Source organism: Passer domesticus, chromosome 16, assembly GCF_036417665.1.
Source record: "Passer domesticus isolate bPasDom1 chromosome 16, bPasDom1.hap1, whole genome shotgun sequence".
Lineage (NCBI taxonomy): Eukaryota > Metazoa > Chordata > Aves > Passeriformes > Passeridae > Passer > Passer domesticus.
In genome coordinates, this window is record NC_087489.1 from 12,442,341 (window position 1) to 12,470,200 (window position 27,860).

Here is a 27,860-nt window from a genome sequence, read left to right on the forward strand (position 1 = left end):
GCCTCTACCCTCTCATCAGATAGACCAGACAATGAAGTCACTGGGGTTGCCTGAGAGCAAAATTGGCCCCATTATCCACAACCACTGTGCCTTGTCACTGATAATATACTGCTCAAGAGCTGGCCCTCAAAGTAGGATGGAAAATCACCGGGGACAAGAAACCTTCTACCCAAACAAAAATATTTGTTGAAGTTCTTTTGGTGTGTGTTTTAAATTTGGTGAATTTACTTCCAGCTGAAAACAGGAACTCACACACAAATAAAACTGGTGTTATATTTTGTCAGTGTAGGAGGGAGAGCAAATTATCTGATAGTGTCCCTTTTGTGCACCAGCTTCAGCCTTCTGAAATTAGCAATGGCAGGAGAATTTTATTAGTGTTCTAGTACAAACCAGAAGGCTTTATAACAGAAGGAAAGGAGGATGCTTAACAAAAATGATTCTTCAGTAGCTCAATACAGAAGCAAAGTTAAACTGTAATTTCTAGAGTAACATGGGTGGAGAAATACCTACCCAGGAAACTTTATTCTAGAAACAAAACACACACTGAATATGAAAAGGGAAACAAAGCAAGGATGAGGGAAGGGACTTTTTCCAAAGGATATGGCAGGTCAGTAGCCTGGAACCAAGGATGGTACTTGGGCTTTCTGATTATCATTCTGTTCTTTCTGCTGAGGCACAAAACCCTGCAAAGCATGAAGAGAGTCAGTGCTGATGGCTTCTGCTCTGCTCAGTGGAAACAACAAAGTGCAGCTGGTCTGTTGGGATCTCCAGTAATCTGATGAGGAATTCCATAACAACTGCCAATATTAAACTTTTACAAGTCTAACTGCTTGCATCAATAAAGGACAGAAGAAAAGCTGAACAGGAAAGAAACTAAGTCTTGCAAAGCCTCCATAGAGACCTCTCTTCCTTCCTTTTGGTATTTTTAACAACAGGAAAAACTTCTTATTGCTTGGCTAGTCCATTCCTAGAGTTGTGCCCATCAGTGGGCTTTGGAGAGACTCAAGTGGCTGAGTTTTATCATCTGCCAAAGCCCATCATTCTTTTGATTCAAAACTGGTGCCCTGCCATTAATTATATTTTGTATCACTCTGTTCTGATCACAGCTGAGCCCCCTCACTTCTGTGCCCTCTATTAGCTCGGTATAAAAGGATGCTTTCTCTTCCTGCTGCATCTCCAGCCCAGGAACCCCGAGTGCATTGCTAAAGGTGACTGAAATCTGCTGGGAGAAAGGAGAATCTGAGCTCGAGGTGCTGCTCAGGCTGCTCTTTACGTCATGTCTGCAGAGCCCAGAGCCAGCCTGAGCAGTGCTGAGCCAGGGACACTTCCATCCTCCCTGGGAAGGGAGAACCTTCTGTTTGCGAACTCGCCCCAGGAGCACAGTCCAGAAGGTGACTACTTTCATCTGTCTGTTAAAATCATCTTGCACTATTTTTCCAGCCTGATTCTATCTTACCAACTGTCTGGCTTGACTATTTTGCTGTGATTTTTGCTTGCAGTTTGTCACACTGATGGAAGATTGGCTCTGTGTGTGTGTGTGTGGTTTTTTTTTTCCTTTTTTTTTTTTTTCTTTTCCTCTCTCTTTTTTTTTCCCCTCCTCTCATTTCCCAGTGTGGCATTTAGGATGGAGGCTGAAAATATTGAACAAACTGCTGATGTCCCCAAGATTCAAATGTGTGAAAGAGACTCGTAAATGAGTCTAGCACACTCAGAAACATTCTTAACATCTGTTCAAGCAGGAGTCCCAACTCCCTTTCTCTGAAAGCACAATTTGTCCTCCCTGTTAGTTAAAACTTCTTTAGATTTGAATAATATCAAAGTAGAGCTAAGGAAAATAAGCTCCCTGATTATGGATACAGCAGTTACAATGGGAGGTGTGGTGGGGATGGAGCAGAATTAAAGAGTTTTAACTGCAGAGTGTCCTCACTTTCTCTTATAGTTAAGTTTTCTCCCTATACAGCAGTATGGAAAGTAGTTGTAAGCCCTGGGGGTTATGTCCTCTGGACTGATAGGCATGGGTTTAGTGACTGTTCTTACAGAGCAGGAAAATAGCAAGTTTTTTCCTCTGAAAATTTACTACTTAATAAAATGAAAGGCACCTTAATCTTGATAAAAATAATTCTAGGCTTTTTTGAAATTTTCTTTTTATATGTACTCTTGTTGAGACAAAAAACTCCAATATCTCTAACTCATTCAAATTTTTCCTGTCAGTAAACATTTCAGAATTCTGTCCCCAAAATGCAGTTGCAAAACTCTCAACACTTCTGCAATTTAGTGAGAGAAAGGCTATAAATAGGCAGCCAGACAGAGGCACAGCAGGGAGAGCCCAGGGGTCCGAGCTTCCAGCCTCTTTCTGCAACCACAGTAAAGAGCTGCAGACACAAACATGACAACAGAAAAGAAAAAAAGCAACTGGTAACTCTGAAAATAAGTAAAATAAATGGCTGCATTTAATAAAGCTGCTGAATGGGCTCTGCAGTGTGCTGGCTCTGAGGATGCTGCAGCATCCTGTGCTCGGGATGAAGTCACGGCATTCCAGGCTCCCTGCAGAGGGAGGATCCTGCTGCAGCATCACTGTGTCCTGGGAGCAGGTCCCAGCTGTTTCCTGGTGTCCAGGGCGAAATCCCACTGCTGGCTGGGACTGCAGCAGCATGTGAGCTGGGAATGGGATTTGAGCACAGTTTTAATGCAGGTGGATGAGAAATCTGTGTGATATTGTGAGTATTCCAAGGAATGGAACAACTTTAACCACAATTAATCCATTAATATTTCCTGTTTAAGTGACTTTTATTGCTACAAATGTCTTGTTATGGCAACGAGAGTGGCTCTATTGCAATTATTCCACCTTTTAAAATCCATACCACTGCTTTTACTCCTTTTTGATAGAGAAATTATATAAGTCACTAGTCTTGTTGCTGATGTGGTACAGAAAGATGAAATACTTTTCCTCTGGAAGGTTAATGTGCTGCAAGCCTTCCCATCATTAGGAACAAAAATATGCCAGCAGGTGGGATATATCCAGAACAGAGAGTTCTGTGAAATTCTACTTAAAACAGGCAATAAAACCAGCAATGGCATTTCAGCTTAGAGGCCTCCTGCAGCAGTGATCTATAGTACCAAGGAGAAATTCCATGGAATATACCTGTTATTTCAAGAACAGTGACATTTTTGCAACTGTGATAACAATCTTCCAAGTGCACATTGGTCCTAAAAGCCTGACAAGTGTTCTTTCCTGAGAAAAAGGTCACTTTCAAAATCCCACTAACACCAGCACAAGGACATCAGTTAAACCTGATTACACTTGGTGGTGTAATCACTTTCAGGGAAGCTTGGAATTTATCAAATCCACACAGAAGTCCAGAAAGTTTTGAGCTGGGTACATGAACTGTGCTTTAATGGTTTTGTCTCTTGCTTCATTTTGGACTGAGTAGGATTTAATTCTGTTCAAAGCCAGTTTTGCAGTTGGACAGGGTGTTACCATGAGCTTGAACCTCCAGGTTCAAACATCTGGTGCCTGGTTTTATTCCTGTGGTTTGCCTCTCATCCCTTCCCTTTCCAGTAACAAACAAAAATTTATTCCCATCAAGCTATTCTGGTTGTGGGTGCTGCTTCTAAGAAACTTAGTGTTCATCTACCTAAAGTCTGTTGTCACAAGCAAGAGAGAGAAAGAGCTGGAAAATTAACTTAGCATGCATCCTACTCTAAAACTTTTCTTCAGGAAAAAACACTGTATAATGAGAGTATTACTTTCCTTTGTTTTTTAGTGCAGTACATCTTTCAGGTTTGATTTTTAATTCATATCTCACACTTGCAGGTCTGTCACGGTACAGTGCAAGTGGGAAAAGTTAAGTGTTTTGGTGTAAGACAGGTTTGAAAATAACCTCAGTATTTCACAGTAAAGGGAAATCAATAAGGCCAGCGGGAAAGAGAAGAATAGGTGTATTAATAAACCAAGACTCTGAGTACAGAGAGGTCAGGAGCTAAATGTGGCTGTACCTGCAGCCTAAAGGATCATTCCAGGCACCAGAGCCAGGACGTGGTGGGAAGCTCAGAAGCATGGCCTACTTGTAGCTAGACACAAAAAAAGTGGGTTGCTGGGTTCTTTTTTTGGCTGAGGAGGGGTGTTTCGCCATTAGGATACAAAAATAGTAATTCCAGAAAATAAATTCAACTCCCAGACAAACTTTCAGCTAAATTGCATTCTGCAAGGTAAGTAGATTTTGTGAGAGCAGCAAAATGCATTTAATCTGGTGAGTAGCTCTGATATTGAATATGCCTGATCTGGGAGGGTAAAGAACTTTCAGGACTTGCTTTTCAATATTTTTCAATAACTCACTTAGGCATCATTAATCTAGTATATATTTAGTTGACTTTGTGACATAGCTCAAATGATAGTGCCTTTTATTTGAAGGGCAAACCCCTACCCAGATACCTCCTTTAAAAAGCTTCCACCTTTTAGGTGCACTAAATTTGCTGCTATTGATAGTGCCATTTCCCACCTTGTTTCTGTGCATTTGCTCCTGGATTTAAATGATATTCCGTTCTTGGTCTTTGATGCTTTGGCAAAGTCAGCACTGAGGAAGGCAGAATTTGGGTATCCATAATGAAAAGACAGTGCAAAAGCTCTGTATAATTTAAGGCTAACCAGATAACATTCACAAAAAAAAATTACAATTGGTGACAAAAAAAAAAAAAGTCCAAATAAAAAGAAGGAATGGCTGGTTTTACACAAGACCAATTCTTGGGTTGACTCAGGATCACTTGCTCCTCTGGTAGCTTCACATTTGGAACTGGTGTAGCTAGACTAGTTTAGAAAGAGTTTTGAAAGACCTTTTTATAACCTAATAATTTGGGACTAAACTGAATTTGCTGAGACTCCTCTAAGATGATTTGATTCTACATATAAGAAAGCACTGGCAGGATTAGAGTCTACAGGCTTTGATCAGTAATATTTTGCCATAATACTCTTTCCCAGAAATATTCTTAGCTACTAATTCCTGAGGCTTATTATAGTTCCTATTAGTTACTACTGTTTACCACATTTCTTTGACGTGTTTCTGCCTCTTTTTGGCTGCTGTTCTTGTACTGTCTCATTACAACAGGTGCTGGTTTATTATCATACCAAATAAATGTAGTTTCTGAAATGCAATTAAGCTGCACAGACAGCAGAGGTAATTCCTGCCCATGACCTGAATTTCATGGCTTGCAGTGCCACTGACTTAGCATATGACCTTGGATGAATTTCCTCATTAGGAAAATGGGGCTGATTATTTACCCCCAGGGCACAGTACTACGGTGTTACAAATGGCAAAAGCTGGGGAAGTACAAATTTCCTTGGAACTCTCCCAAATTCCGTCCATTGACCATATGCTAAAAGACATTATGACAGAGTCTGTCCTACCTACTCCGTGGGGACAGCAGAGGGTTTCCTGTGCTAGTGGGAGGATGCTTCATGGCCAGATTTGTTACTCCATGGTGCTGTGATGTGAGAGGAACCTGCAGCAGGGTGGGTTTGGAGCGCAGTGGTGGCAGTGCAGCCCTTGCACCCAGGTGAAGGATGGTGCTTCAGCTATAAATCCATGTCTGCTCTGTGCATTACTTAGGCTACTTCATTGTTTCAACCTGCCTGAGAACAGAAAATATATTAGTATGTTTTATTTCCTTGTTTTTTTCTGCATTAGCTTCCCTGATAAAAGCACTGGTTCTTACAGACCTCACCTTTTCTCTTTGTCATCTATAGTGCAGAATTCAGAGGCAAAGAGGGGATGTGTTTTACTCCACCACAGGGTTAATTTATCTGAGGAAAAGAATTTATTGCTCATGGGATTTTTTTACTGTGTCCAAACCAGGCAGTTTTGGCATTTTGAATTTCACTTTCTGTAAGGTCCATGTGAGAAAGAAAGAAAGAAAGAAAAACGTGCTTCAGTGAATACTCCCCAGTAACTTGTTCACCAGCTCGTTTCCATTGTCTAATGCTGGGTCCAGCCCAGCCCCAGTATTCTCTTGGCTGTTATCTAGTCCAAGTTTTACTCCAATTCAATACAAATTCCTTTTAGCTAAACTGTCAGAGCATTTTCCTGAGCAAACACAAATCAAATATCTTATCTGAGCTAAGTCTCTGCTCTTGACTTCCACACAAACTTGAGACATGAGAGGATGTTTGCTGCTACTGAAGGCACCTGACAGCCCCTATTAGTGTCGCCTAATGAAATGTATTTGTGGCTCATGTCAGGGTTTGGTTTTTCCTTCCAAAAACAAACTCTTATTATTTTCTGCTGAGCTATCAGCATGCCTTTTTTAGACAAAAGCTCATCTGCCTTTATGATTTTGATTTGCAAAATGCCCATAAAACTTGAAGCAAATATTTGCTCTGCATTACACAAAACAGGAATTTAATTACTTGTTTTATATCTTCTTGATATCTTTCTTTAATATCTCCAAAAATAAAACATGATGGCAGCAATGAAACATACCTTCCCAAATGTCTGCATTCATTACTGGTACCAATAATCAAGGCCCTGATTCAGCAGAGTTCTCGAGTGCCTGCCCTAATTTTAAGCACAAATAGTCATATGAAGTCAGTTAATCATTTTTCATATCTATGTTTTAGAGTCTTTCATTGCTGCCAGTGCTGCTGATCCAGCCAGGCTCTTCCCAGCTACAAACAGTGTGGCTTTCTTGGGGAGCGTGTCTCAGAGTTTTGTTAAGTCAGGAGTTACTAAATTATGCAATGTTTAACCAATTCTTCTTCACAAGGCAAACGCTGCTCCCATGGAAGTCTGCAACAACATTTCCTGCTTTCAGTTATAACAGAAATAGGCTCCAGTGGAACAGATTATGAGAATTTTATTCATTTCACAAGGGATGTTGACTACTTAGACACACAAGAGGGTAGAATACTTTTTCTTTCATCAATAAGCTAAACACTTCTCTGGAAAAATAAATGGTTGTTATGCTGTAAATGTTACCACTGGGCATCATGTCCCACTGGTGCAAATGCATAGCCCCTTCACATCAGTGAGGAAATGCAGGCTGCTGAACCAGAAGAGATGCTGAATGGCAGTGGGGTGGGGAGAGATGGGGAAGGATGTCTCTGGTTTAGCCACTTTTAGAAGGCAATGGAGCGATAATGTCAGAACAAGCTGTACTTTTTAGGAGCAATCATTCATTCACTACTGTCAGGATTGCTATAACCTATAGCAAATGCATCTATTCAGTGTTCTCGTGCGACCCAAGAGTGGGGAAGGGAACTTCAAACCAAACTGTCAGCTTTGTGCTTCGCGAGTTTGACAGCAAACCCACTCACCAAGTCTGATGGTAGTGTAAATATATACTGGGAAATAGAGCCGTCACTGACAGACTCACCAAACCCAGACTCTCCTTTTGGAGCACACCTCCTCCAAGATAAATGGTGTATAATACAGCCAAGGGAGCCAGGACAAGGATCTTTTTAAAACATAAAGTGCAGCCATCAGTAAGCCCATGTGTCTGTTGTGAGCTTACTGAGTTTGGTTTGCATGGTTTGATGGAAGGAATGACCCAGATGCAGGTGAATTTTTCACACACATGAACAATGTATGTGTGCCTCTCCCCTCTAAGTTCCAAGAAGGCTTTTGTCATTGTTAGTGCCCATGAGTTGCAATGCTATGAAGAGCAGAGGGGGAACAGAATCACTGTCGCTGCAGGATCACCACTGGGTACATCCTTACAGTATTTTTACATGGATATCATTGCCTCCTTGATTTGATTTTCAGTGATGAAGTGCAATTTGTATAATGTGTGGAAAGGTCTGATACCACTGTGCTCGAAGGAGCTGTAGCTGGAAGCATGACCGTGTTCCATTTCAGGCTAATTGAGTAAGAAAAATGCAACAAGATCAAAGGAGGGGAGGGAGAAGTGTTCCCTGATTCATGCAGAGGAAGGACAGTGTCACCTGCACTGGCTCTTTAGGCAGGCTCGTGTCTGTGCGGGTGCAGCTCAGCCTGGCTTTTCCATCCACAGAGCCCATGCTGTCCCCCCATCCCCTCCCTGCTCCAGAGGGGTGCTAAGACAAAAATCCAAATGCCATTGCCCAGAGCAGTCTGTGCTGCAATTCCGAGGCCGGGTGGAGCTGTGGAAGCTGTGTGAGCCCCACAGGCCTGGCCTGGCGCTGACCTCGGCCTGCCCGGCTCAGCTCAGCGCCGTTGAGCCCAGCACAGCCATGGACACGGAGCTGCCGGCCGAGCCACGGCCCACTCTGCTGCACAGTGCTGGGTGCTCCTGTCAAACCTGCCCCTTTTTGCTCTGCCAGCCCAGCCTGGCCTGCAGAGCAGCCGTGAGGGCAGGGGGCACCCAGCGTGGGGCACCCAGCCCTGCCAGGGCGCCACAATCCAGGGCTGGAATCACTGAGGGGACGCTGAACGTGCACACGGGGCCTTGGGACGCCCCTGGGGCTGCGGAGAGAGAGGTGGGCGAGCCACAAACACAGGTCTGGGCTAAGGGAAGAAATAACGTGTGATTGATTCCATTTAAAAATCCAGGGGCTAAAATAGCCGCCTTGAAAATGTCAATACCTCTTTAAATGTGGGTGGCATGTAAATCACAACCACATATGCAAAGAGCGACAAAGATTTAAAGAGTGCTGGGGCGAAATGAGTTTACAGGCTTGCGTAAGGGACTGAGCAACACCCGGGAAGGAATTATTTTAACCACCAGGATGGTAACAGTCCTTAGATCCCGACTCCAGGGTGCAATTTTTAATTTTTTTTTTTTTTTCAAGACCATCTATTTTTACGAAAATAATTTTAAAATAAGTTTGACATTTTGCGCGAGGAGCTGTTGAGAAATTCCTTATATAACATTAGCTCAGCGAAATATTAAAAGCTTTGCTGGGCTAAATTTGAGTGCGACTGTTTGTTCCACTTACTGGGGTCCCTCCTCTGTCCCTTCCCCCTGCTCCTTTTTCCATATTGAAAAATAAAATATAGGTACGGCAAACTGTTACAAACCTAAATTCCGCAGCCATAAATACTGCAGCAAATAATCTTTTACACCCTCCCTCCCCTTCCTCCTCTCTAAAATGTATTTGAAACACAATTACTGTGTTTAATGATTCAATTTGTGAAGACTTTGTCACTAGGACAATGAAAGTGGCTCAAGTGTGATAAAGCAAACATACCAATAAACCTTGTTTTTATTGATTTGTAGGACGCTCAATTGTCTGGGAGAAACAGAGAGAGCTGACATCACCCCCTGGTCCCCCTGGAATGCAGTGATAAGTGTCAGCCTATTTTTCTTACAGGCAATTTCTCTGGCTATGTGATGTCTGGCTGCAAATTTAAAGTAAATGACATTCCACAATCTGTTAGGGATGGGGGGGGGTGAAGTCTGCATTATTTGTTTTAGAATTTAAAATAATTTTGTGTCTGAAAATTTCACCGGTGTCTAGACAAGATGTATTGCTTGCCTGCTGAAAATATTAAAATTTAGTAATGTACAGCTGACAAAGGCACTTTCTTAGCAAACATACAGATTCAATTTAAGATTTTTAGACTCCTTTTTACAGCATATTATATTATTATTACCGCTGGGGGATCCAGATTAAATCTAATTCAGGTAGTCAAACACGGTACCACTCTGTGCAGGCCAAGTTGTCACAGCATTTTCTTTAAAAGCCTATTAAGCATCTCAATGTTTTGCATTTTGTTGTATTTCATCACTAATGCAGCAGCACATGAGCAATGTGAGCAGTGTCCTCTTTAATTTCACACATTCCTTTACTTTCCATAGTCTATTTCAAAGGGCTAGGCAGGGAATTTTAGAATATGAACACCCACCACTGCACAGAAAGGAATCACTTGATCTATGGTCTCTATCTCTGTATTATCAATGAGATATTTTGCAATTTTAGAGGAGTTGAGTTTTGTACTTGCATTAAAATTGAAATTAATCACAAAATACTAAATTTCTTTCATGAAAATTAATAAATCTTTTAAATTATTCTTCCTTTACTCAAATGCAAGGTTATCTTAAATCAAAAACTGCCTGGGATGTTTTAAGGCAAAAAATATTTGCAACAACTTGTTTTCTCATTTAATCTATTCAGCATATGCTCCCCAAAGTGTACAGCTTGTGTGGAGATAAGGGTGTGCATGTGGAGTTAGCTCCCTTCAGCTGGTGGATGGGCAAGAGGCAATAAAGAAATATTTTTGTCCTAGTGGGAGAATTGAAGATCTGCTGTGGATTTTCAGTTTCTAAGGAATGGAAAACATGTCTGAGTGAATTTCAGTCATATTCTCTTACATATGTAGGTTTTTGTCTAGCAATCTCAAAGCATATATAATACATTATAGCATATTCATCAGCATGGATAGACAATATTATTATTTTTCTTGGGACTTAAATAGGATCCAGATTTGGTATGTGGGTATTTACTTAACTTGAAAATATGCTATTTATTTGGACATATTTAAGTACATCAACAGAAGCTTGATGAAATGTTTTTGCTATTCAAGCTCATTAAAAAAGAAAAATTCCTGTAAGAAAAGCTTGTTTAAAAAACAAATTAATTCTGTAATTGTTCCTTTATCGAAAATATATACTTTCTAAAGTCAGTAAAAAAGGCTTTCCGATAGCAACATTCACCACAAAGATGCTGGGTAAGAGCAAAATAAAGCAGGCCATGAACACTGAATACAAAAGCTGGGTTTGTTCTCTGTATTTGTTTGAGTGTTTTGGTCACAGGTATCAGGCTCTCTATAGCCCCAAAGGCCCCTCTCTTTCCCCAGGAAAGAAAATGAGTTTGTCATGTTCCAGCCAGCAGGCTGATGTACAATTAAAGGCAAAACTGTAACAAAGAGAGGCACAGCTCAGTCACCAGGGACTGTGGAGCTGATTGTTGTGTGAGAAAGTACCAGAATTTTGGTGGCCTTTAACAGATCTCCCTCTTCAATTCTTTAATGCTCACGTTTTTACTGTAGTGAACAAATCCTAACACTTTCTTCAAGCTTCTTAGTAACTCCCCCCTGTTACTTATTAAGAGTTTTGTGTTTCCAGCATTTCCAAATGCCAGTTCTCAAAAATCATGAGCCAGGCCTGGGAAAAAGAAATTATGAGTTTGGCTTAAACCAATGTACTTTGAATTCCTTTTATTTGCCTTCTCTCTTTGGAGCTGTTAAGGATACTGGCACTTCATCTTTTCAGGCTTCTTTCCACAGCTTTGAGAAGTGGAAATATAACTTTTTAAAATGAAAGATGAGATCGCTTTGCAATGCATGAATCTGGCAGCTGGGGCTTTAAAAAGGCAAACCCATGAACTATCGTGAGACTTGCACTTCAGAGTAGGCTTTGAGTTGCTTTGGATATTAGTGCTGGTTCCACATTTTGAATATGTCAAACTCTGACTTGCTGAAGAGATGGTGATTAGAAAATATTTTGCACATCACACTTCATCTTATCCATCAGCTGTCCCAAGACAGTCCACACTATTCCAACACTGTCTTTCTGACCCTTTCCCATTACTCAAATTCTGCAAACTCCCCCTCTTTCCAGCAGAATGTTTTCCCTCATACCTGTGAAGTAGTAGCCCAGTCTTCCAACCCTTCCCACCAGAGAATTCCTTTTCCCTTTGCAGCAGTCGTTTACATATTTGGAGGAATATTGTTTTATCTGTCCATCTTGTTCTGTCTGAACTAAGCCCTCAGATCAAAGGTGTTGTATTGTACTGCAGTTTAAAACCAGTTTACACATATTTCCCATTGGAGTGGTTTTAGTTGCACTGCCTTTGTCAGAATTGAGCCCCTGCTATCCTGGATCCCTCATGGAAAGGCCCTGGCAGGGCTGTTCTTGCTTTACTGCCTTTGCATTCTTCTTTTCAAGCTGCATGCAGCCTTTGGTTTTGTTTTACATTTAGTGTATTTGAACAGACAAAATATCTTTGAAAAGATAACACTGACAAAATTATAGGGGCTTGCATGAGCTGGGTAAACACTAGAAGGAATACTTGTATCAGCAAAAAAAATACAGATAAGCTTTGAACTTAGGAGATTCTCATGTTGAGATACATCAGTGAGTAAACAAGAGGTTGGTGCTTTAAAAGAAAGTGAAAATAATTGACTGTGTGAGAACAGTCTTGAATTGAGGCACATTTCCCTACAAAACTGAGGTTTTTTACCAAAAGCATGCAGGAAGGAAATCAGGTGCTTTCTAGAATGCTTTCATGCTGCTGGAACAGGGACTGCTGTGGGTAGAAAAGAAGGCACAGAACCAACGATAACCATTCCTTTTTGCAGAATTCAAGAGCTAATCCTCATTTCCTTACTCAGTTGTGTGAATAAAACACCTGCCAGTGTAACTAGTAACTAATTAGAAGAGAGGACTACCAAGGGACTTGAGCCATTTGAAATGTGACAAGCAGGAAATGGGTTGGCAGTGCTGGCACAGCTCAGGCAGCCCTGGGTGGGCTGAGGTTAACGAGGCTGCTGTCCTGACAGCTGTCATTTCACTGGAAGTTGTTGATCTCACCTTTGGAAAGATGCTCCAGCTACCCTTTGGCACACAGCAAGGCCTTCAATTAGGGAGAGCTCAAAAGCTCATCCAACCTTTGCAGCTTGTGGCCTCTCTTAATTACTTTTTATTGTAAACTCATGGTCAACATTTAATGAGGAAATTAATTACCAAAGAGATGATAGAGAACTCTACTCAGGGAGTAATTTTTTAAAAATTTTGTCCAGAGAACAAGCACTGTGGTTCTGCAATTCTTCTAACACAGTGTTGCCAACAGAGGAGAAAATTTGAGTAATCTAAAAATCAGACCTGACTTCAGGATCTTTAAGGACTTTGTTCAAAACTAGAAGACTAAACTCATGGGGTGCTGCTAAAAGCTTTGCAGCACTTTTTCAGCTTTGCAGTTTTGCCCCTGCTCTTACACAGCCTGGCTGGATTCATCTCACCTACTGGGAGATGTCCACAATGTGGCAGCCCTGTATGAAACAGTCTCTCTAGAAGAGAAAGAAACACTTCAGAGGTCATACCTGGACTTGCAGCTGGCTACTGAAAGAGGCTGGATGAATCACACTGCAAGTGTTATTGCCTATGGACTCTAAAGGAAGTTCAGCCAATGAATTTAGATGGATATACCTGAAATTAGGGACAGTTTAACCCTGTCAGGTGCCTGTGCATGCAGGACCTTTCTCATTCAGCATTGCTCATTCAGGGATACTCAGAGGTGCAGTGGCCCAGATGCTGCATGGTGCCAGACCTGGGTTTGCCACCTTCAAAGCTGCCTGGTGTGAATTTCAGGAGTATTTTCCCTCTTAGGATCTGAGTGTTGCGTTTATCCCTGGAGGGAAGAATAGCAGAGTTGTTCTGCAGAGCCTGGCAGGGCTGACTGACTCCTGGTTTACGTGCTGGTGTTGTAAATACATAATGTCCAACCTTCTCCTGGCTACAGATCAGCTTTGGTGCATTGCAGGAACAAGAGCTGCTTCCCCATCCTTCTTTGTGCTTCTCTGAAGAAGCAAATTTGTAGCTTATAGTCATACTTGTAAAACTGAAGCCCAGTTACAATCTGCAACCAACTTTTATAGCTTGGTATTAAAAGGACTACATTTTGTAATATAATTAGGGTATTTAAAAATTATCTTCTTTATATTTACTGTAGGTCTTAAAACTGGTGATGATTAATTTATTTTTTCTAATGTAACTGATTGCATAATGTTGGAAGCTACAGAGGCTCTCATTTACAACGGTGTGTGTTAGGAAGAATCTGGAATCTCAGGGCTGTTCCCTCCCATTTGCTGGCTGCAAGACAGACTGACAAAAGCAGCTTTCTTGCCAAAGTTCTACTGAGAATCTGCACCTCCCATTCCCAGTGAACCTGGAGTGGCCTTTGGCTTCCATGCTGGAACACACCCTGTGAGTCAAGTCAACGATTGGAAAAAAGCCTCTCAGGTTCCTTCTTTCCCAGTGCACAAGTCTCATATCAGGTCACAGAAAGGGTGGGAAGGTGAAAGGGAAGGGTCAGCAGACCTGGGAGCTCTGGAGAGCCACCAGCAGGAGTGGCAGTTCCAGCCTGGTGGCACTGCCAGCATCCTCAAGGCAGCATCCATCCCGAGCTGCTCCGACCCCAGTGTGGGATCTGTGGGATCAGCTGCACCATGGCAGAGGCCCTGGCACAGGGCTGGAGTCAGGGATGTGTGTTTGTAACCACAGCTGCCCCCAGAGCCAGCGGTGTGACTTTCCCTCTGCACTGTGGGTCTGGACGAGTCCAGGGTTGTGCCTCCAGGTCTGTGGTTTCCTCTGAGCTAGCTGGGTTTGTTGCTTTGCCTGCTGTACATTTATTCCCTCCTTGCTGAGTGTCTGCAGGTTCCTGAGGGGCTGCTTTCTTTCTGGCTGGATTTTCTATGTAGAGAGGACCTTAAAAGATACTTTAAAAATGCAACTGTTTTGCTCCTAGCATTTAAATCTATAGCAGATTATCAAATGAAGGCTGTACTGAATAATTTTAGGTCTTGTCTGAATTTCACTGATGTGCTTTTCAGGTTACCAGTATATCTGCCTGATGTCCTTTGCCCTTTCTAGAAAATCAGAAATAGAACTGCACAGGCAGTCCCCGCTCAGCAAACAGTGTGTTTATAAAGCTGCAGTGTAGATGGATGTGTCTTAGTTAAAACATCAGTCTTCCTATAGGACTAATTGGCCTGATGCCAGTCCTTGAAGAATGAAGCTGTTCCAACGTGTAATCAAGTAGCTCCTGTGGGCCCCCAACTGCTGCCTTAACACAGCCCTACCTGCCACCGTGCCGAGATGGCTTTCATTCCCAGCCAAGCAGAACAATCCCCCTTTGGAGAGGAGCAGCTTCCGAGTATAAATGTGTTTGAGCTTTCTCCAGCCTTGGGGGAAGGGAATCCGCACACTCTAAACAAATGGAGGTTCTTATATCAATTGTTTGTGCCTTAATTATTGCAAAGGATAATTAAGGAATCCCACAGGGACTTGAGCTGTAAAGCATTGAAGGACTGCATCGTTCACTCTGCGCTGGCAGGCTCAAGATTTGTGATGACAAGGCACTCTTCTCTGATCTCTTAGAGGATTTAACCTAGGCTTTATGAAGCCCATGATAACTGGGTGTCACATGCCAGGCACTTCTGGAGTCTGTGCACGTCCATATTTCATTGCAGACAAAATTAAAAGACACTGGTGCATAATCCAAGTTAGTTGACCTCAACCTCTGCTGGCTCTGGGCAGCAATGCTGTGCAGGAAATGCACTGAGATCATCACCTGCCCCCTGGTCCTTGGCTTTAGGGCAATCTGCTATTATTAATTATCTAGTAAGGTTACAAGGATTATGGGAAGGGCTAGCTGGCAATATTTTTCAGAGTTTCTGTGGCTGGCCTATTCAAAAAGCATGTTGTTAACTATTAACTTCCCACCTCTTGCTCTTGGGCCCAAAGATTTTTACCCACATGCCCAAATAGCATAAGAACAGGGACTAAAGGAGTTGACTGAAGTCCAACTGTGCCCTGTGTCAAGATCAGCTTTACTCACATCACTCTTGATAAATCTTTGTCCAACCTTGCTTAAGTATTTCCATTGTCTTCTACAATTCCTCACTCCGAGGCATTAACAGAAATCATGGAACGAGACCCAGAACAGCTCTTTAGGCTATCCACTCAAAACATGCTTCCAATTTGACAAAGATTTCCTATTAAATATTCTGTTGCATAGTTTTTCAGCCTCTTACATCCACTGCTGAGTTACTTGAAGATCAAATTTCTGAGCTTGCCTATAAGAATGTCTCATGAGTCAGAGTCAAAAGACTTGCTTAAAACAAGCCATGACAACTGTTGTTTCTCCTCTATCCCTGAGCCTGTAATCCTGTCATGGAAAGAATAGAGCTTGGTTTGACATCATCTGTTCCCAGTAGCTGTATGTTTGTGCTTGCTGATTTTCTTGTTATCTTCTGTGGCTTTACAAGTGGTTTCATTCTTTTGTTTCAGTACCTGTGCAGAAGCTGAAATTTCTTTGCCAGACAGTAATTTCCCAGTTCTTCATCTCCTGCTTTCGGTGGGTGCTGTGCTGGTCTTCTGCCAGAACTCTGGCCCATCCCTGTCCCTTAGGAATCCTCAAAAACAACTGCTAACAACTCCTGAGATTGTTTCCAAAGTACCTGAGGGTAAATGGTATCAAAGCCAGCTGAGTGGAAAAGCCTGTAAAAAACCAGAATAAAATAAAGACTTCCTAATCAAAACTTGTCCTCCATTGTCACATGTGGCAGATGTGACAGTGCTGGCTCCTGGGCTGTCTGCCCAGCTCCAAGACAGGTTGAGGTGGCTGTCACTGTGCTGGCTGTCTCTCTGTCTCTCTAATATAGAGTTTTACTATTATTTCCCTTAAGATTATGCCTACAAACACCAGGATGCCCTTATTTTAGAGATTATGAATATGTAAAGAGACAATAGTTGCTCTGATGAGTGTGGATCTATAAAGAGAAGAGAGGAAAAATAATACGACATACGTGCAGGAGTGGGAAATTGCACAGACAGGGAGAAATGGACAAGCTGGATATAACCTTTGGTTGATGTGATTTTATTTTAATTTTTTTAGTGCAGTTTTTACTACATACAGTTGCTCAAATGAGTTGAATACCTGACTGCTACATTTGACAGGGAAAAAGAAGTGTATTTTGTCAGCTAAGGCAAAGCTCCTACACATACAAGTCTGTGACAAAGATGCCCAATGTGTTTGTTAAGATGTATTTCCAAGTCCCACCTGGCTATCAGTCACCCAGCATGCCTTGTATAAATTTGTGATTTCACTAAGAGACACAAAATCTGATCAGAATGAAACCATTTGTTCACCAAGTTTTGCTACATTTTTGGGGGGGTGTGGTGTAAAATTAACCTGTTCCAGTTTGGGAATATCTATCTTTACCAACATAGCTGCTTCCATAAGCAAATTTATAGTACAAATGCACTCAAGTCTTCCCAAATCATTTGGTTATTCTCTCATTAACTCCACTGGGTGCTGGGATAAGCCCCCAAAGGCTCAGGCAGCGATTTGAGGTGAGGTAAAAGCTCTGCTCTGTGAGCTCGCACGCATTTGCCCGTTCCTCTGAGTGCAGCTGCAGTAGTGTTTAATGCTGCATGTCAGAATGTACTTCCAAACTGCCTTGGAGTTTAGTAAAAATCCATTAAGCACTAAGTTTTCCTTTTTCTTGAAAGTGCAATCAGTTTAGCCTAGATATGTACTGAAAGGTGAACGGTCTCTTAATGTGTGCATGGGCAGCCAGGCTCAGTGGGTGAGAAGCAGCTCCAACTTTCTGTTGCTGTGGCTTGTAAGGCTATGCAGAACTGGGAGGGAAAATATGTGCTCTGAACCTGGGCCAAGGCTGACTTAAAGACTTTAAAACTCTGAGCTGATCTGAAATAAAACAATTGGGACATTAGTCATATGGAGACAGGGCTGCCCGTTCCAGTGTGTCACAAGATGGACTGAGGCAAGTGGTGCACATGACACAAACACCTCCACAGTTTCTGCCTCAGGCTTTTAGAAGATTAGGGCATTGAACAATGAAGAAAATGTAAACAAGGATGAGATTTGGGTGGAAAAATTATGTAGGAGACAGGAAGATGCACAATGGGTTCTCAAAGCCATTCCCTTGTTTTCAGTACTTGTGTTTCCCCTAGAAGGTCCCTCTTCTAGAACTTCCTCAGGCAGTTGAGTTAATGAGGGAAACAGCATGGCCAGAAGAATCCACGAGGTGGGACTGGGCAGTGGATTTGCAGAGCTGTGTGGGCAAGGGCAAAACCTCACCAGGGTTTCTGAGGTGCAAAGGACAGCCAGACAACAAAAGCACGGAAAAAGCTGGAGATGGGAGGTTTTGGACGGCTGTCCACCTTCTCTCCAAGTTCCCTGTGCAGCCATATGTTTCAGATGTTCATGGGCCAGGCTGATCCTTGTGACTCCAGCTTGTCTCTGAACCATGAACCAACTTTTTGGGTTGAGCCTCCAAAGATCTCTTCAAAGCCATGAGTGTCATGAGCCCAGAGCTGAAGGCACTGACTGTGCAGTGACCTTTGCTGTTCTAGCTGTGTGAGGGTGACACAAATGTGGAATCACACACATAAAAGGGACTGAATCAAAATTTAATCAACACTTTTATTCTGTTCTCCAACTTGTGCTCATTGTTTTATATCTGAGTATGCTGAAGCCTGGAGTGATTGAGGGGGCTTGCTGTCATCGCAATTCAGCCTGCTCTTCATGCTGAGCACTTTGTGTTTCTCTGCCTGGAAAAATTCAAATAAAATGTCAGTCTGTGCATCTCATTAATCTGCTAACTACTAAGTTAAAGGTCTAAGTGTGTTTAAAAATGTAACATAGGTTTTAAGTTCAAGGATATAGTTAAGGTTAGAATGCTTTCCTCTGCTCCATCCATCCATCCTGTCTGCCAGTCATCTCACTCTTGTGCAGTTTGCATCCAAATGAGCCTGATGCAAAAGGGCCAGGATGGTACACTGGGTTAGCTTCAAAGCAGAAAGGAAAGTAGTTGAAGCAAAATCAATACTTTTGAAAGACAAAAGAGTTACAAAGCCTTTTTCCTTGAATACATCTGTCCATGTGTCACAAGAAAGCACCACCACCTTTGATGTTCATTTGGCAGCATTTGCAGCTGAGACTTCAGCCTGTGTCAGTCTAAGAGACACTGAACTCCATCTTCTCCTCAAGGAGAGGGTCACTGGGTCAGACCAGGGAGAGGCTGCTGTGGCTTTGAAAGCCATCCCAGGCTGTGCTGTGAATGGGCACGGGGTCCCTTGGGAAGCTGTTTCAGCTTGCACAGACGCCTTCTCCACTCAACGTGTGTCACTTCAGTTCCTCAAGCACTAAAAGACCCATGTATTTTCTTTCTGATGATGTTGTGTTTATAGATTCATGTGTGTGTGTTTGTGTTCGCTCCATCTTATTATTTACAGCTAACTCTATCCCCTACTATTTCCTTCTCCCTCTTTTGTTACATTGGATGCCATATTTCCATGCCATATGCCACTTAAGCTGCACCTTTATGTGTACAAAATGTGTACCTAATTTGCATGCACAGTTACTACCATTGTAGACACAGGCATGGAGTGAGTAGGCATATTTGCATGCAATTATCTGATTTGCTTGTCCAATTGTGATGATTTGCATATGCAGATTGTGTGCACAGTTGTACATTTACATTTTTAAAAACTGGCCTCAATGGTTTATTAAAATAGCTTTAAGCTTCCTCTTATAAAATATTGAAGATCCTAGAACCCCTCTGGCTTTGCAGTGTTATATTCCCTCAGTAAATGATCTCCACATTTTTATATTCTCTCTTGTCCAGTACTCAGGAGAGATTTAGTCTGCAGATTTATACATCCATTATTTCAAGGTATATTTGATCTTCTCCATATGCCTCTGTTAATCCACCTTAGCTGTAAGTAAAGAAAAAAAAATACCCTTGCTTAACTTTCAGAGGATATTTCACCTCTCTGAGCCTGTGTTCTCCATTTAAACCCAGATTTTTTCAATGTATTAATTTTGATGGAACTGAAAAGATTCTTTTCCTAATAGGGAATTCATCAGTTGCTATGGGCAAATCCAAGACTGTAATGTGTGCTCTGGCACCACTTTAGCGTGAAGGGACCAAATGTGTCTTTGAAAACATCTAAAAGTTTTTTGTGAGAACATTTTGAGGAGGAGGAAAGTTGCCAGTTTGGTTCCTATGCCTTAAATTCTTTCAGATGTGAAATTTACTTTACCATGATTTCTCAATCATAATTCCAACACCACGGGGCTTAACTTCTTCCACCTGTATGACCAGACAAATTCTGATAACTTCACTAACTGCAGCGTAGCTCTAGCTTGGAATAAATGGGCCTTTAGTGCTTGGTGCTGCACATACTTCCAGTGTCTGTGTACCCCATATTTATGAAGAATTCAGCTGGGAATCTGCAGTTTTGTCAGGCTACATTGAAGCTTCCTGTAGTCCCTTTAGACAATTCATTTTTAGACCAATGCATTTGTTTTGAATTCTCTCAGGGTTTAAAATGTGCTCTACAGAGTTTTACATCTCATACTTACATGTTAGTAAGTCTAGGTTGTTATTAAAGCCTCACACAGAAAATATAAATACTGGTTACAAGGGACCAAATTAGCCTTCAGGTAAGAGGATGAACCCTCTCTAATTTTGTGCACTCGGGTCATTCTGCAAATGTTCAGGAAATGGTTGAACAATGTTATTGTCTTGCTCCAGCATTTAGTCAAAGGCTTCTTTGGCTGAACCTGGCTCTTCCAGAATGTCCTGAAGAGAGAACTCAAGTGCCAGGAATTGGAATGCTGTGCTGAGAGAGTGAGAAAACATAGGAGCAGCCTGTCAGGCCCCACTGTGCACATCCACTGAGCAGAGCTGTTCCAGCAGAGGCTTGGAAAAACTTTCTTGGTTTCAATTCCTTCCTCCTCTTTGATTTGCTTTGAAAGCACATTCCTGCCCCGGCCTAAAATGCTAACACAGGCACAGCCAGCGTTATTCCTTGCTGCTGTGTCCCCTCTGCAGGCTTTTAACAGGCTCTTCCTTAGCAGGGAATTCGGAGTCTGCTGTGCAGCCAGCTGTTCCAAAGGGCTGGGAGCAGCAGCTGCCTCTGCCTGAGTGGCATCTTTATCCTTGTGCAGCATCAGGATGCTGACACGCCGTGGCTGCTGCTGATCAGGGGCCCTTAGCAGCCCATGGGAGCAGGAGCTTTGTTTTTGCCATGTTTTTGCCATGCTTTTGCCATGTTTTTCTGAAGGAACACATTCCCCTCCCTGCTCCCAGGCTGAGGCTGGAGCAGCACCATTGCTCTGCAGCCACGTGCTCTCCTCCATTCCACCTGACAGGCTGTGCCAAGTGGGACTTAGTTTGCCTTTAGTGTGTCACATAGCTTTAAAGTTCATTAAAATAAAATTTGAGGGTTTTTTAATGCCCAAAATATAGTTTTTAAAGGCTAGTCAGAAATTACCTGGAAATATCCCTCTCTGTGCAGGAAATTGTATATAATTATAGCACATTACTGCCAGTCTGTGCCTGCCACTGTGTGTTACTCAGTTCCAGTTTATTCTGGGTTAGGAGGCAGGTTTCATTTTATTGTAACTCTGCTTCCAAAACAACCAGGACCCCTAAATCTCTGCAGGCTACAACTACAGCAGAATTTTGATCATGTTTTACTTTTAGGCCTCTTTCCCAGTGCTTTGCACTTTGAACAATCATCTTTAAGCAAGTGACTGCAATTCCCATGGATTTATCCTTAGGAAATGTACCAAGAATCCCCTGGCATCAGAATTAATCATACTGAATACAGAAAAATACATTTAAACCCAGCTCCAGCAGGGATCCTACTTTGGGATAAACTATGAATTCTAGTTTACCCAGCATCCTGTCTGCAATCCCTGCTGCACCCCTAAAAATGAAACAGGCTATAAAAGTAACAATGACTTTTATTGTCCAAGGTGAAAAGCCAAAAAAAAAAAAAGCCCAACCCAAAACCTACATGGAAAGATTCAATCAGAATAGCATTTTATAATCAGCAAAGGAGGTTTTAGGACCATGTCATATGTAAAGAAATGTGTAAGTTCACAGAATTGTGAAAACTTGAGATTGAACACTTCCAACTGCAGGGGGATTGCAGCCATGATCTGAGCCTGTTCTGTAATGCAATAATAATGCACACAAACACAAAGCAGTTCTGCAATTTCAAATGAACACAAGATTTTAAAAGTGGTCTTTATTCCCTTGAAAAGATAAAGCAATTCTTTGCTCAGTATAGCAACAGCAAAAGTGTCTCAGGTATGAGATGTTAAAAAAAATACAGTGAGAAAATGGATCTTTTATCTAAGTGGAAGGAGGGAGTGAGGCTACATTGACCTAAATAATGGAAAGGTTTAGAACTATGAGGCAATGGATAAAAACTGATTCAGGTAAATTCCTCACATGTTCAAGGTCTGAGAGTGCAAAACCTATAATTTGAAGAATGTATTTAAAAGGCCTGGAATGGGTGATTAAGAGGGGCTGTTTGAAGTCTGAAAGTGCCACTTTCTGACAGCAGTAGGCCTGGAATTCACATGGCCCAGGGAAAATAGGAATTATAGCACACAGGCACAAACTGGTACAAACAGGTGTATATTTGTCATGAAGTCTTGAGGGCTTGAAATTAGAATGAAGTGATTAAAAGTGTTTGGCCACAAGGCAGTAAGATGTGCTTTTCTGTGGGAGCAGTGAGGGTTAAAAGTCTCACTTGTTGAGCTGGAAAAGGGATTTTCTGTATAGCTGTCTGTTGTGGGTGTGGGCTGTTGAGCATCTTCACCAACAGTCTGGAGGATGGGGATGGCACACACTGGGAGTGGGGCAGCACCCAGACAGGCTTCCCAGAGGGACAGGGAAATCTCCACCCTTCAGGTTTGTCTAAAAGCTGAAGAGAGCCCTGAGCTGGCCTGGAGCCTGAGTGGAGCAAACAGCCTCCAGAGAGCCCCTCCTGGGTTTTCTGGCATTTTATGACTTTGTGGTTCTCTCTTTGGCTGCACGTGCTGTTTGTCTGAGCCTCCATCCCTGTGCTGCTTGTGGGACAGGGCTGGCTGGCTCCAGGTACCACTGCTGGGGAGGATGGGCTGAATCAGGAGCCCACTGCATCATCTCTCATTGGAACAGAGACTTCTTGGTCTGGACCAACATTTTAAAAAGCTCTGTGTTTCCCTTTTCTTTGGAAAACCTTTTCTCTCCCTTCCACAGCTTGGGGGTCAAACCTCTCCTTTCTGTAACTCCACCAAGGCTAATTTGGCCAGTGTTTTTCCCCATCTCTCAGCTAAAGACCCAATTAAAAGAGGTCCTGACAAATCACTGCAAAGGGAGTTATTTCCTCTCCAAGTGCTTTCCATGGGCTGAATCTTTTATGTGAGCTGCAGTCTTTTGACAGCCCATGGGAAGCTGGTGGCAAACACATCTGATGTCTCTTCTCAGTCAGAAGACCTTATTTCAGCAGGAAATCTCTGGACTTACTTCTCCTTGCTACAGCTCCCAGATATCCCCTTGTGGGTACCTCAGCAGCCATTACACGGAGCCAGTCCTGAAAGCAGACAGTTTTTCCTTTTTTATAATGGGAGAGTTCATTTCTGCTGAGAATACAGTTTTTACCAGACTGCCTGCAGGACAATACAATAAAAGATTTATCCTTAATAGCATTTCACTGAAGTTTCACCACAGGAGACAGGGTTTTTTGTTGTGCCTTTTTTTATTATTATTTTCCCCTTCAGTTGCTATGAAAGTCTCTGCTCTTAGCTTTTTTTTTTTCCAGAGCATAATCCCTAGATGTCCTCTGCCACCTCTCAACTGAATTTTTCTCTTTTCTTCAATCTTTTCTCATCTCTGAGACATTTCTCTCTCTTTTTGTTTTGCTTCTCTTCTTCTATTATGTAGTCAGTGGAAATTAGAAAAGAAACTGGTTGTGAGCACAGTAACTCTGAAGTTGGACAAGGCACCAGTAGCAAAACTAATGTGAAATAGGAGCTAAGCTTTGCTCAGCTGCACCTTCATGTTTGCTTTTCTCCCTGTGTCTGTTAGGCACATTCTGCTCCTTTACAAGCTGTGACTCCATCACTCTTCTCCTCTCCTCCCTCCAGTCTCAGCTGAGCCCCAAGTGCACCCCACCTTCCTGCCTGATCTGTCCAGGAAAGGGGCAGGCCCTCTGATGTCCCAGACTTGTCCCAGCAGGGCAGCACCCTGTGGAGGGCAGGCAGGGATGGGATTCTCTCTAAAGTGCCCTCTCCTCCCCCTGAGCTCAGCCAGCTGATGGAGGCACTGAGTGCCAAGTGGTTTCCTGAGAGAGCACAATCCCGAGTCAGTGAGATCACTGACCATTGCCTGAAGAGGGGTCCAGAGTCCTTCTGGAGTCATCTGGAGGTCCAGTGATGTTCAGGACGTGCCTTCTCACTTGGCTGGAGGGAGACTTGAGGTGATATTCCATCTCCCACCAGTCAAGTCTTGTCTGCCTCTTGTTTCCTGCTACTAAATAAGTAGAATAGTGCCTTCCTTCTTCCTAAAGTGCCGCAGAACTCAGGGTTGTAAAGAGCTTCTTGAGCAGCATGTCTCATAATTAATTGTTATCCTAAGCTTCCTCAGGTGCCTGACTGCTTGAATATCTAAGAATTTATGGGCATTTGGTAACGTCTGAAAATGAAAAGTCTCTTTAATATGCTTATGATAAGTATTTGCACTATTTTAGAAAGCTATTTTCATTCCACTCAGACACTTGTTAAATAACTTTTTAGAACTTCAACATTTACTGCTCATTTTATATGTGCAATAAATCAATCAGATGTAACAAAGGAAAGAACCTGATTTGCCCACAGCCCTGTCTGAGCACAGAGGTGCCATTTTGCAATCTAATGAAGCTTTCAGTTAAAGAAATGAAAGGTGGGGGGAGACTTTGATGCTTAATAAAAATGATTCAGCATCCTCATAACTTTGACAAGTAGTGTGACTTACAAACCTTCCACTGGAGCAGTTTAACAACAGAGTAGGAACTTACAAGTCTAGACTACAGGAGATACCAACACTAATGTATCCTCCCCAAATCCAAAAGAGCTTTGGGAAAGGGAAGGGCCCCAAGCAAAGCAATTATTATAAACAGAATATAGTGCTATGAAAAAAAAAAATCCATGCTGTGGGTTTGGACTCATGGCAAGAAAAGATATCTACATGCACTCCGCTTTCAGTATTCACCCTTGCTTAAATTACTAAGGAGATACTGAGATTGCAGACTTTTAATAAAGGGACTACCATCCTGTGTTTGTATGTGCCTGGCACAAAAATGGGATACTCCAGCATGAAATGGGCTTCTTTGCTGATAATGACACATCCTGTACTGAATAACCCACTGTGAGCACGGGGAGCCCTGGCACAGGGTGCCCAGAGAAGCTGTGCCAGCCCCATCCCTGGAAGTGCCCAAGGCCAGGTTGGATGGGGCTTGGAGCAACCTGGATAGTGGAAGGTGTCCCTGCCCATGGCAGGGAGTGGAAAAAGATGATTTTTAAGGTCCCTTCCAAGCCAGGCCACTCTAGGATTCTGTGATCTTCAGGAATACTCAGCACTACTTGTGGCTCTAATGTGGTCACATTATTTTCTTACACATCGCTCAAGTCCCTACTGTTTCTAAAACATTGCATTGTTTTTCCTTATATTTTTCTTGACTTCATAGTTAATCAGTACAGAGTTTAAACAGGGATTTATAGATACATAAAAAGAAGGATTCCTTAACACCTCTATAAATCATCCATCCTTCCCAGTCTGGGGCTATTAGCAGATGGGTATCTGTCGAGGCCTGTCTGAAGAGACTCTCTGTGACTTTGATGTATTTTTCCTATGCTGCTAACAAATGGGTCACAGCCCAGTTATGTGATTATACAACATGTTTACAGCTCCTGCCATACTGAAGATGCACAGAATATTGCTTGGCAGGAGCCAAGACATGCATCTTGTATGATATAAGAAGTTCTGCCTCTCTCCCTTCCATCTCTTTATATACACAAGGAACCTCACAGGGACAAAACTTCCTTGCTGTCATATTTGGGAATGGTGGGGCTGAGTCTCACTGACACAAAGTCTCACAATCTTTAATATGCTTTCAAGCTCAGCAACAAAAAAGCATTAAAACTGTACTGCATGAAGGCTTCTGTGTTATGAAGTATCATCATCCAAACACTTTGAGTAGTATTCTATAACATAGTCTACCATAAGTTCAATTTTTACTCAATCACTTGAAATGCACTTAGGAAAATTGCTCTTTTGCTGTTTTCACAACAGCTCTGGAAGTCAGCCTCTGGTTTAATGATAACTGCTTTAATCACAGTTTGGCTTGTTTCATTTTGACAGCATTGATGTAACAAACTATTTATTTTCTGTATGTTAAATATACTATCATTGCAGCTACCAGATTTTTTTTCCTGGTGCACTAAATGCAGATGACAAGGTTTGCATCTCATTAAGGTAATTTGTGTGTGCATAATTTTCAGTAAACACAGTGCATGAAATCACGGATCTTCTCTACCAAAAGTGTCATCTGAAACTATTTGTGCTTGGTTTAGTAACGGAAGTGATTTTTCAAGTCCCACTATATATAGCAAACCATGTGCTTTCTCCAACAGGAGAGCTGGGCTGCAGAGCAAACGCAGCATCCTCGGGCAGGAGTTGCATTTTAAAATATTGTTACACCATTAGCTCCTCTCATGTGCCCTGAATGGCCAGGTTCAGACTCTGCAGCATGTGCAGGAGGGAAGGATGTTTGTTCCTTCACTGTGAGCCAGGGGACGGGGGAATTCTGCCACTAATTTGTTCTGATCCTGCTGCCTCATTAGGGCAGTCTGTAAAAGATGGGAAATGTGTCCTATGGCAGTGAACTTTCTGCATGGAGCTGTTAACACAGTAAATAGCTCAGGAGGAGGGAGGGAGACAGCTGGAGCACATTGTGTTTCATAAAGACTATACCGGGACCTTGAGTCTTCATTTAACCCATCACTGAGGTGACAAATATCCACTGCTTTGCTGCCGGGTGATGCTGCTGCTGCTTGCCTGTTAATTTATCTGTTTTCAGGCTGTCTAGACATTGTTTGGGTCAAAAAGTGCTGTCTCTCCCCTGCCGTGGGATTTGCCTGCTCAGCTCTTGCTGCAGGCTGCTGTGCCAAACGGGCTTTCCAGAAGAATGCTCCCTCTGTCTGGATGGCTTATTAGCAGGACTCCAAATGGATGGAGAGGCTTTCAATCAGGCTAAGGCTTCCTACAGATAAAGTTTATTTTAACTTCTTCTCTCTAAAAATACACTGGCGGGGATAAATAATTCAAATACTTTGGGTTTTTTCCCCCCTTGTGATTAAAAATCTGCCTAAAAGTGTCCTTGAAATGTTCTGCTAAGAGGTTCAGGCAGGTTTGGGATGGTCCAACCCCAGACTAAACTAAATGCCAATGTGGGGCCCACGCTGTGCCTTTGCTGGGGTGACTCTGACATGGTGCTTATCAGAACCCCTTGCTTTGCTGCCAAATAAGTATTAAAAAATACTTTTAAAATAATATTTTAAGTAAAGCTACTGCCGAATACCTCAGTGTCCATGTATTTCTTGGAAAGACTTTTAGAGATGTTGTCTTTTGGGGAACTCAACTGTAAGGATGTTTTTTATGTGGAAAAAAATCTCCCAGCTCTCTTACCCAAACTGTAGTCATGAAGTTCTCAGTCTGATTCAGCAGGAGAAAACCAGAAGTTTCATAAAGGCAAGAATCCGGGTCTATAACACAGTGTTGTATTGCATTCTGTATTCAGTATCAGCACTGATTTCCTAATGTCAGAATATTGTCCAGTCTAGGACTTCATGAAAAATCTCTTTTTTGGGACAAGAAAAATGGGGTTTGGATTAAATGAAATCTTTTGGAGGGACTGCAAGGACTATGAGAATTTTTTTTGATCTTTGAAGAAGTCTCCCAGACCAAGGCACACAATGTGAACTGTGTGGTGGGAGCTTTAGGTCCCATGTTTCCTGTTCCCATTTCATTGCATCAGTCAGCCTGACTTTATCTTCCAAGAATTATGGTTTCCTCACACCACGTGGAACTCACCACTTGTTATTGCTCCAACACAGAGCATAGGAAAGGTCACCCAGCTAGGGGATCTGTAGGGAATGATGGGATGGGCATCTGTGTTAGGGTCCATTCTTTTATGTGTGTATGCTGCTTTGTGTTCAGCAGAAATACTTCAAATTTTTCTTCTCTTTTTGTGCCATAAATTCACATTTATTCATAAAAACTTCTGATAGGTGAAAAAAATTGAGGAAAAGAAATCTATCCTCA

The 27,860-nt window shown here is 42.3% G+C and overlaps 1 protein-coding gene and 1 long non-coding RNA gene across 3 annotated transcripts in view; one reads left to right on the forward strand and one right to left on the reverse strand.

Annotated features, from left to right (window-relative positions):
- PMEPA1 (prostate transmembrane protein, androgen induced 1) overlaps nucleotides 1-27,860 on the forward strand; it is a 263,958-nt gene that overhangs the window by 128,621 nt on the left and 107,477 nt on the right. The window lies entirely within an intron of this gene.
- On the reverse strand, nucleotides 352-6,577 carry LOC135282195 (uncharacterized). The gene is made up of 3 exons (XR_010348490.1): nucleotides 5,719-6,577; nucleotides 5,402-5,626; nucleotides 352-683 (listed from the first exon to the last, which is right to left on the reverse strand). It is a non-coding gene; the product is annotated as an uncharacterized LOC135282195 (long non-coding RNA).